This window comes from Cydia fagiglandana, chromosome 14 (assembly GCF_963556715.1).
Source record: "Cydia fagiglandana chromosome 14, ilCydFagi1.1, whole genome shotgun sequence".
NCBI classification, from domain to species: Eukaryota; Metazoa; Arthropoda; class Insecta; order Lepidoptera; family Tortricidae; genus Cydia; species Cydia fagiglandana.
The window spans coordinates 19,728,871-19,740,109 of NC_085945.1; positions in this window are offsets into that span (position 1 = coordinate 19,728,871).

The window sequence follows — 11,239 nt, forward strand, 5'->3', positions numbered from 1 at the left end:
AGGTTAGGTTAGGTTAGGTTAGGTTAGGTTAGGTTAGGTTAGGTTAGGTTAGGTTAGGTTAGGTTAGGTTAGGTTAGGTTAGGTTAGGTTAGGTTAGGTTAGGTTAGGTTAGGTTAGGTTAGGTTAGGTTAGGTTAGGTTAGGTTAGGTTAGGTTAGGTTAGGTTAGGTTAGGTTAGGTTAGGTTAGGTTAGGTTAGGTTAGGTTAGGTTAGGTTAGGTTAGGTTAGGTTAGGTTAGGTTAGGTTAGGTTAGGTTAGGTTAGGTTAGGTTAGGTTAGGTTAGGTTAGGTTAGGTTAGGTTAGGTTAGGTTAGGTTAGGTTAGGTTAGGTTAGGTTAGGTTAGGTTAGGTTAGGTTAGGTTAGGTTAGGTTAGGTTAGGTTAGGTTAGGTTAGGTTAGGTTAGGTTAGGTTAGGTTAGGTTAGGTTAGGTTAGGTTAGGTTAGGTTAGGTTAGGTTAGGTTAGGTTAGGTTAGGTTAGGTTAGGTTAGGTTAGGTTAGGTTAGGTTAGGTTAGGTTAGGTTAGGTTAGGTTAGGTTAGGTTAGGTTAGGTTAGGTTAGGTTAGGTTAGGTTAGGTTAGGTTAGGTTAGGTTAGGTTAGGTTAGGTTAGGTTAGGTTAGGTTAGGTTAGGTTAGGTTAGGTTAGGTTAGGTTAGGTTAGGTTAGGTTAGGTTAGGTTAGGTTAGGTTAGGTTAGGTTAGGTTAGGTTAGGTTAGGTTAGGTTAGGTTAGGTTAGGTTAGGTTAGGTTAGGTTAGGTTAGGTTAGGTTAGGTTAGGTTAGGTTAGGTTAGGTTAGGTTAGGTTAGGTTAGGTTAGGTTAGGTTAGGTTAGGTTAGGTTAGGTTAGGTTAGGTTAGGTTAGGTTAGGTTAGGTTAGGTTAGGTTAGGTTAGGTTAGGTTAGGTTAGGTTAGGTTAGGTTAGGTTAGGTTAGGTTAGGTTAGGTTAGGTTAGGTTAGGTTAGGTTAGGTTAGGTTAGGTTAGGTTAGGTTAGGTTAGGTTAGGTTAGGTTAGGTTAGGTTAGGTTAGGTTAGGTTAGGTTAGGTTAGGTTAGGTTAGGTTAGGTTAGGTTAGGTTAGGTTAGGTTAGGTTAGGTTAGGTTAGGTTAGGTTAGGTTAGGTTAGGTTAGGTTAGGTTAGGTTAGGTTAGGTTAGGTTAGGTTAGGTTAGGTTAGGTTAGGTTAGGTTAGGTTAGGTTTTTTTTTTTTTTTAAAGTTAAAACTGTGAATAGTTCCAATGGCCCTCGCAAGGGATACGGGCGACCGTTGGACTTTGACTGGATGTTTAGGTTCCCGCTATTGATACGGGTAACCTTTAATCAATGTTATTTATTACTATTAATAAGGATTTAATCAATGTTATTTTTACTATTAATACGAGTTTTACATTTGTGATAAATACTATTATAAATAAAGCATGTTTGTTGATTTATTGTTATACTTTAAAACTTAAATTTACGTGTTATTGAACTTTTTGAGTGTATTTACTATGTAATTAATATGATTTTTAAACGAGTCAATTGTTGTTTCTTTATTTATTATTTGTTCTATTTGGTAAGGCTGTATGTTGTTAATATTGCAGAGTGTTTCGTGTTCTATACGTGATTTCTGGTACCTCGGGCAATGTTCCAGGAGATGTCTCATGGTTTGCGGAGTGACGTCGTCACATGGGCACTCATTGGAGTCTATTATGTGGAACCTTTTTAAATAAGTTTTATTGTATCCATGACCAGTGAGCATTTGGGTCATTTCAAAGGTCAGTTCAAAATATTGCCTGAACTTGTTTATGTTTTCTAGGGTGGGTAGCCATTGTTTTAAGTGTGCTCCGGTTGTGCTGGTTTGATATATTATGTCTGTATTTTTGGCTGCATCTATTCGAAAGTTTCGTTTGTGATATGACAGAGGGAACTTTGTATAGTCTGGGATTTTATGTTGGGAGGCAGCGGCTTTGGCAGTCATGTCTGCCTCCTCGTTACCGAGGAGGCCGGCATGCGCCTTAATCCAGCAGAACTGAATGGTTCGTCCCTGCTCCCTGATGGCTACAATGCTCTTATGCGCACTATTTATTGTTGCGTTAGTGCTGCTACGGTTCGATAATTCATGTAACGCGGCCTTTGAATCTGAGAAGATGGTAGCTTGTTCCAGTCCGAGTGCGTGACACATGTTGCATGCCTCTTTAATAGCCAAGCACTCGGCCTGGAACACAGTACAACAGTTATGTAATTTCAGCTTTTTAGTTAAGCTACGGCCATCCGGAAAATGTATTACAACAGCAGCCCCCACTACTCCATCGTGCTTACTACCATCAGTGTAGATTCGGTGCATTTCAGTGGAGTAGTAAGGTTCTAGGTCATTAATGTTATTTATGTCTTTCAGTTCAATTTGTGGGCGTACGATGGGATGTAATAGATCAGTAACTGGCACTCTCTTGTCGTAAAGTATATCATGTGGTAGGTATTCGGTGACTAAGGATCTCTTAACACGCTCAATTGATGCAACTTCACGTACCTTATCAGGTAGAGGTGTCAGTCCCGCCAGCGCGATTGAAGGAATTGTGGGCAACGTACGAAATCCATGAAGGATTTTAATTGCGAAACCGCGCTGGAGGCTAAGCAAAGAAGTGCATACTTTCTTATAATTGGTTGCCTGTCCCCAAATTTCGGCTGCATATGTTATAATTGGCTCTATTACTTGCCTATAAATTGTGTTAATATTTGCCGCATGAACCCCCCATGTGGGCTTAACAAATATGCATAGTCTCTTATATATAGCTTGCGCCTTTTTAATTATGTACTCCGTATGACGGATAAATTTCAGGTGCTCATCGACAATGACACCTAGCAGTTTGAAATGTGTATCAAAGGGTATAAGTACATTATCCATATAAATCTTAGCGGCTTTAGCCTTCGGTGTGTAGGCAATCATCTTAGTTTTTTGGGGGCCGAACTTTAATTTATTATTTGTGCCCCATTCGAAGACAGTTTTTAATAAGTTATTAGCATTACGTTCGATTTCTTCAGTGTTCATGCCTGAGCAGATCAGCAAAATATCGTCAGCGTAGGCTTGGACATAATTGCCATCCGTCAGGTCTTTCTCTAATAGGGTGTCAACAATAGCATTCCAGAAGATGGGTCCCAGTACCGAGCCTTGGACACATCCTCTGGTCTGCTCTTTTGTCACTGTAACGTCAGAGTAATTTAATATTATCTTGCGATCAGTAAGGTAACTGCAGATTATTTTTAGTAAGTTATGTGGACAATTTATATCAGAGAGTCTCTTAATCAATGCAGGCCACCAGGCATTGTCAAAAGCTCCTGCAATGTCGAGCGATATGGCAACTACAAGTCGATTATTGTTTTTTGCATTGCTTTAGTTTATTGATGGCATCATTGAGGGCATCCGTGGTGGAACGCTGTTCTCTGAAACCATATTGTTTATTACTGCAAGCATGGTTAATTTGCATATAGTAGGTGAGTCTTGTGGATATGAGTTTCTCGAGTATCTTTCCAAAAACATTTATTAAGCCAATGGGTCGGTAGGCAGATGTTTCTTTGTAATTTGTTTTATTCGGTTTTGGGATTGTTCTTATGTATGCAGTCTTCCAGGAGGCAGGAAAATACTCGAGCGTTAGGCATCTATTGTATAATTTGGTTATAGTTTCAGGGTAGCATTCGATAGATTGCTTGCAGATGTCCGCAGTGAGGTGGTCTATTCCTGGTGCCCTTTTAGGGCTCATGTTTTTTATTATGTCCAACACTTCTTGCGTGGTAAATTGCGGCTCATTATTTCCTATTGCAGGTTCGTTATTTACTAAATTATTGGCCACTGTTTCTCTTATTTGCAGATGGTGTAGAGTATCGTCAGCAGCGGTGTCTTCTGGGAAGAACTTTGCGGCGAGCTTTTCTGCAGTATCAAGGATAGACGTCGTGTATGTACCGTTATCTGTTTTTAGTGTAGCAGCCGGTTGCGGTTGCGGTGAACTCTTAAGAAGGCGGTTAGTAACAGACCACACGTCATCCCTTCCCTGGCGACTGCAAAATTCTCTGAAGTGATCTGACGACGTTGTTCTTATTTTGTTGGAGTACTCTGCTCTTGCATCGTGGAGTTCTTTTAAGATGTTAGTAATGTCTTTTTTACCCCGCTTGAGGTCTTGTAGGCGATGGTGCAGTGATATAACCTTTCTCTTTAATTCAGTCAATTCTTGTGTCCACCATGGAATCTTTTGTTGGGGTTTTTTAAGAGTAAGCGTTGCGTCACAAGTTTTTAATATCACATTGGTCATTTCGTTTATATAGTTGTCAAGTCCATTTTTGTCCAGTTCGTCTATGTCAGTTCTAAGTATATTGCTAGCATCAACATTTTCTTTAAGTTTAGTTTTGAAGTTGTCCCAATTTGTTTTGTCAGTTTGATATTTGTATGTTGATGTAGATTTCTTCTTATTGTTACGTATGTTATCCGATTTGATTTTAAATTCAATTCCATGATGGTCAGATGATGGAATGATTTCTTTATTGACCTTCCAATCAAAGATATTGTTTGCTGTGCATGGAGTAGCCAGGGTGAGATCGACTATGGAATGCCTGATTTGGCCGTGTTTATTTATTTCTGTCTCAAACGTTGGTTCGTTACCTATATTGCAACTAATTAAATCAAAGTTGATAGCCAAGTCATGTATTTCCCTCCCTCTATCGTTGTTTCTTACAGATCCCCATGTGGTGTGCCACCCGTTAAGATCCCCACACACGATGTGCTCTCTATTAGCATACTGTTGGAGGAATTGGCCCAAGTGCATCATCGTATGTGAAGGATCCTCACCCGGTTCTATATAGACAGAGGAGATCAGTAATTTCCTGTTATTGTCAATCGTAATTTCGACGGCAATAAAGTTCGTGGTATCGTATTGAGTTAGCCCGATATAGTTTACGAGCTTTTTCTTTACAGCAACGCATGCTTTGTTTCTGCAAGTAATATCGTTATGTTGATACAGGTCATATCCGTCAATGCTCTTAACTGACGTTTTATTCTTACTAATGAACGGTTCTGATATGCAAATTATGTCGTATTCATTGTCTCTAGCACATTGTACCAATTCTTGAAAGGCATTATTTCCACGACCTAAATTACACTGAACGATATTAATGTATTGTTTTCTGTTAGTGTTTACTGTTGGGACGCCCTTAGGAATAACGGACAGAGATCCTGGCTATGCGATCCCACTTGATCCAGTCCGGACATTTTTGGCTGAACGCAGGGTGATTATATTCTTTGTCCTGGCCCTGGCAGTTGGTGCAGCAAGGAACTGTTGAGCTTCTTGGGCAGTTACGGGTATCATGCGCATCAGCGCAGAAACCGCATTTACTGCTAGATGTACAATTAGCCGCGCGATGGCCGTAGCCCATGCACTTGAAGCATTGCATAATCGGCGATTGGTCAACCGCGAGGACCGACTGATAGCCGACCTTAATTTTTTGTAAAAGCATTTGCTTGTACAATTGCGGACTAACTTCGACCACTACATTTTTTATCGAGTCATTGCGCCCTTTGATACTGCGTATGTATTTAACTTGTTTACTTTCGGCGCTAACACAGTCCATAATTCTGTGGTTCTGCTTTATAATCGCGTCAACTATTCGTTCGTTTGCGTTGTCATTTATTACGCCCAGGAGTTTTATGCAGGGGTTGCGTAGTTTCGGGACTCCGACTGTGACTCCTGTAGTATTGTGCTTGATAGCTGAGCTAAGTGTGGTCCTGTCGTTTTCCGTCTCGCAATTAATTACTACTTTATTATTCTTGGTGTGACGTACGCTCTTTATGCCAACACCCAGCTCTACTAAGTCTACCTTCTCCTGCACTTCATTCATGGCGTCCTTGCTCTCCTTTCGAGGATCCAACGTTTCCAGGATAACAGCATAATTGGTGTCCTGGGTGGTTTGATTGATGTTTCGATTTTTTGGGATTGCGGCAGACTTTCTTGTTGTTGTAAAGCCAGAAGATGTTGCACCCGATGTCTCAGCTCTAGCTTCTATGCTCGTTTCTGCGCGAGCTCTCTTCTTCTTTGCTTTCTTGCTGAGAACTTCGGTGAAGCCATCGTTGTTTTCCTCCTCATTCTCATCATCTATCGGGCGTGTTAGGCAAAATACTACTAGCTCATTGATTTTCTTTTGCTCATCAACGAGCTTTTCAATTTCTGCCTGAACACCTTTGATTTCTGTTTTAAGGTCAGTATTCGTAGAAATGCCCGTAAATGCCGCTATGTCCTCGCTAACGTATACGTCCGTCTGTGTGGCGAAGCTTCTCATTGCCGATTTTGAAGGCCAGTCAGTCTTTCGAGTGGTGGTAGATACTGCTAGGCGTTTTGCGCTCAGTAGTTCGCATTCCTGGCTGTATCTATCTACAATTTCTTGTATTTCCTTGACGCAATCGATTATTTCAATTTTGTTGCCTTTTGTGACGCTTCTGTTTTGTTTGAAAATACTATATATTTTTTCCGCTTTTTGTTTGATCATGGTCCTGAGCCTGCCACTAGAGTTCCGTGTGCTTGGGCTGATAACAGACTCACAGCTCATAAAAAGTCTTTCCATTTCAAAGGACTCGGTGGTGATTGGGGCATCCGGTACCACTGTCGGGGTATCCGGTTCCACCCTCGAGGCCGCCGGTCCTGGTGCAGGCAGCGGCGTTGATGCATGAGCCGTATGCGTTTGCTCATGAATCTCCGCACGCGTTACCACGAAAGTTTTGTTTTGCCTATTATTCGTTTCCGATTCTGAGTCAAAATCGATGAGGAGGGTGGGGCACTGTTCATTATTTGCCACTTCCTTATTTTCTGCTGCTTGTGTTTGCTCCGCAGGAGCAGATCGCGCTTTTTTAGGCGAGTTGGGAGGTGTGTGAAACATTATTCTCGGTTGCAAAAAATACAGATAAAAAGAAAATTATAATTTATGATCTAGAAGAGATATCAAGTCAAGTTTAATACTGAAAAATTTAAATACTAAAGTGCTACTAACATACAAAATTTGAGATTTTTCGGATGAAAATTTGCGAAATTACAGATAAATTAAATTTTAAAAGAAATGTTTTATTTTGAGGCTCAAGGAAGGATTTTTGAGATGAATTTTTAAATAAAATATTAAAAACTATAAAGTCTATCAGACAAATTTGAAATAAGAGAAATCTACCAGCTAAAAATGGAGAAAATTTAGTTTAAAACGATTGCCGTTATATTTCTTACAGGCACCGCAAAAAATCGAGGGAATTTTAAAATTAGTCTATGAAGTTCTAAGAAAACTATTTAATATTATGATAAAGAATTATAGGAATGACTAAGGCAAATTTTATTGTAAAGTAAGATTATAAAAAAGTGAGAAAACGAACGAGCTAAAAATTTTTAAAAACTGAGAAAATTTCAAGACTACTAAAAATTAAATATCTCCGAAACCAAAAACCGTACAGACAAATAAATAGTACCAAAAAATAGGGCTTCTTGAGCTTTAAATTTATGCTAAGTTTCAAAATTTTAAGATAAGATTCGCTAAACAAACTATTGAAATAAGTGAAAAAGTTAGGTTAAAATACGACGGAAAGAAACTTTGAAGTTATGCAAAAAACTGTGAGAGATACAAAGTTGTATATAAGACAAGAATAGATGGAAAAAATTTACTTTACTAGAAAAAATAAAAACTAGAAAAATCTATCGGATGGTTTCAGAGATATTAATGTAAATGTAGATTGCCTGTAGGTTTTTGGCAGGTGCAATTAAAAAGTATAGAAAGTTGGATATTACTAAGTGAAGTTGTATAAGAAGAGACTATTTTTAGAATGCAGTTATTTAGATATTACAAAAAGTGATTTTTGAGAACAGGAAAATATAAGAAAAGTTGAAAAATGGCAGAGATATGAATTTTTGAAAAAGTGAGTTTTTGAAAAGAAGTTAAAATTAGAATATTTATGGAACTAGAAGGACTATGAAAATGAGTAATGTATCAAAAAATCGGGCTCATCGAGTACTAAAATTGTGCTAAAAATGAATTTATTCGAATACTATTTGGTCACTTTTTGGTTGGTGGTTAGGTTAGGTTAGGTTAGGTTAGGTTAGGTTAGGTTAGGTTAGGTTAGGTTAGGTTAGGTTAGGTTAGGTTAGGTTAGGTTAGGTTAGGTTAGGTTAGGTTAGGTTAGGTTAGGTTAGGTTAGGTTAGGTTAGGTTAGGTTAGGTTAGGTTAGGTTAGGTTAGGTTAGGTTAGGTTAGGTTAGGTTAGGTTAGGTTAGGTTAGGTTAGGTTAGGTTAGGTTAGGTTAGGTTAGGTTAGGTTAGGTTAGGTTAGGTTAGGTTAGGTTAGGTTAGGTTAGGTTAGGTTAGGTTAGGTTAGGTTAGGTTAGGTTAGGTTAGGTTAGGTTAGGTTAGGTTAGGTTAGGTTAGGTTAGGTTAGGTTAGGTTAGGTTAGGTTAGGTTAGGTTAGGTTAGGTTAGGTTAGGTTAGGTTAGGTTAGGTTAGGTTAGGTTAGGTTAGGTTAGGTTAGGTTAGGTTAGGTTAGGTTAGGTTAGGTTAGGTTAGGTTAGGTTAGGTTAGGTTAGGTTAGGTTAGGTTAGGTTAGGTTAGGTTAGGTTAGGTTAGGTTAGGTTAGGTTAGGTTAGGTTAGGTTAGGTTAGGTTAGGTTAGGTTAGGTTAGGTTAGGTTAGGTTAGGTTAGGTTAGGTTAGGTTAGGTTAGGTTAGGTTAGGTTAGGTTAGGTTAGGTTAGGTTAGGTTAGGTTAGGTTAGGTTAGGTTAGGTTAGGTTAGGTTAGGTTAGGTTAGGTTAGGTTAGGTTAGGTTAGGTTAGGTTAGGTTAGGTTAGGTTAGGTTAGGTTAGGTTAGGTTAGGTTAGGTTAGGTTAGGTTAGGTTAGGTTAGGTTAGGTTAGGTTAGGTTAGGTTAGGTTAGGTTAGGTTAGGTTAGGTTAGGTTAGGTTAGGTTAGGTTAGGTTAGGTTAGGTTAGGTTAGGTTAGGTTAGGTTAGGTTAGGTTAGGTTAGGTTAGGTTAGGTTAGGTTAGGTTAGGTTAGGTTAGGTTAGGTTAGGTTAGGTTAGGTTAGGTTAGGTTAGGTTAGGTTAGGTTAGGTTAGGTTAGGTTAGGTTAGGTTAGGTTAGGTTAGGTTAGGTTAGGTTAGGTTAGGTTAGGTTAGGTTAGGTTAGGTTAGGTTAGGTTAGGTTAGGTTAGGTTAGGTTAGGTTAGGTTAGGTTAGGTTAGGTTAGGTTAGGTTAGGTTAGGTTAGGTTAGGTTAGGTTAGGTTAGGTTAGGTTAGGTTAGGTTAGGTTAGGTTAGGTTAGGTTAGGTTAGGTTAGGTTAGGTTAGGTTAGGTTAGGTTAGGTTAGGTTAGGTTAGGTTAGGTTAGGTTAGGTTAGGTTAGGTTAGGTTAGGTTAGGTTAGGTTAGGTTAGGTTAGGTTAGGTTAGGTTAGGTTAGGTTAGGTTAGGTTAGGTTAGGTTAGGTTAGGTTAGGTTAGGTTAGGTTAGGTTAGGTTAGGTTAGGTTAGGTTAGGTTAGGTTAGGTTAGGTTAGGTTAGGTTAGGTTAGGTTAGGTTAGGTTAGGTTAGGTTAGGTTAGGTTAGGTTAGGTTAGGTTAGGTTAGGTTAGGTTAGGTTAGGTTAGGTTAGGTTAGGTTAGGTTAGGTTAGGTTAGGTTAGGTTAGGTTAGGTTAGGTTAGGTTAGGTTAGGTTAGGTTAGGTTAGGTTAGGTTAGGTTAGGTTAGGTTAGGTTAGGTTAGGTTAGGTTAGGTTAGGTTAGGTTAGGTTAGGTTAGGTTAGGTTAGGTTAGGTTAGGTTAGGTTAGGTTAGGTTAGGTTAGGTTAGGTTAGGTTAGGTTAGGTTAGGTTAGGTTAGGTTAGGTTAGGTTAGGTTAGGTTAGGTTAGGTTAGGTTAGGTTAGGTTAGGTTAGGTTAGGTTAGGTTAGGTTAGGTTAGGTTAGGTTAGGTTAGGTTAGGTTAGGTTAGGTTAGGTTAGGTTAGGTTAGGTTAGGTTAGGTTAGGTTAGGTTAGGTTAGGTTAGGTTAGGTTAGGTTAGGTTAGGTTAGGTTAGGTTAGGTTAGGTTAGGTTAGGTTAGGTTAGGTTAGGTTAGGTTAGGTTAGGTTAGGTTAGGTTAGGTTAGGTTAGGTTAGGTTAGGTTAGGTTAGGTTAGGTTAGGTTAGGTTAGGTTAGGTTAGGTTAGGTTAGGTTAGGTTAGGTTAGGTTAGGTTAGGTTAGGTTAGGTTAGGTTAGGTTAGGTTAGGTTAGGTTAGGTTAGGTTAGGTTAGGTTAGGTTAGGTTAGGTTAGGTTAGGTTAGGTTAGGTTAGGTTAGGTTAGGTTAGGTTAGGTTAGGTTAGGTTAGGTTAGGTTAGGTTAGGTTAGGTTAGGTTAGGTTAGGTTAGGTTAGGTTAGGTTAGGTTAGGTTAGGTTAGGTTAGGTTAGGTTAGGTTAGGTTAGGTTAGGTTAGGTTAGGTTAGGTTAGGTTAGGTTAGGTTAGGTTAGGTTAGGTTAGGTTAGGTTAGGTTAGGTTAGGTTAGGTTAGGTTAGGTTAGGTTAGGTTAGGTTAGGTTAGGTTAGGTTAGGTTAGGTTAGGTTAGGTTAGGTTAGGTTAGGTTAGGTTAGGTTAGGTTAGGTTAGGTTAGGTTAGGTTAGGTTAGGTTAGGTTAGGTTAGGTTAGGTTAGGTTAGGTTAGGTTAGGTTAGGTTAGGTTAGGTTAGGTTAGGTTAGGTTAGGTTAGGTTAGGTTAGGTTAGGTTAGGTTAGGTTAGGTTAGGTTAGGTTAGGTTAGGTTAGGTTAGGTTAGGTTAGGTTAGGTTAGGTTAGGTTAGGTTAGGTTAGGTTAGGTTAGGTTAGGTTAGGTTAGGTTAGGTTAGGTTAGGTTAGGTTAGGTTAGGTTAGGTTAGGTTAGGTTAGGTTAGGTTAGGTTAGGTTAGGTTAGGTTAGGTTAGGTTAGGTTAGGTTAGGTTAGGTTAGGTTAGGTTAGGTTAGGTTAGGTTAGGTTAGGTTAGGTTAGGTTAGGTTAGGTTAGGTTAGGTTAGGTTAGGTTAGGTTAGGTTAGGTTAGGTTAGGTTAGGTTAGGTTAGGTTAGGTTAGGTTAGGTTAGGTTAGGTTAGGTTAGGTTAGGTTAGGTTAGGTTAGGTTAGGTTAGGTTAGGTTAGGTTAGGTTAGGTTAGGTTAGGTTAGGTTAGGTTAGGTTAGGTTAGGTTAGGTTAGGTTAGGTTAGGTTAGGTTAGGTTAGGTTAGGTTAGGTTAGGTTAGGTTAGGTTAGGTTAGGTTAGG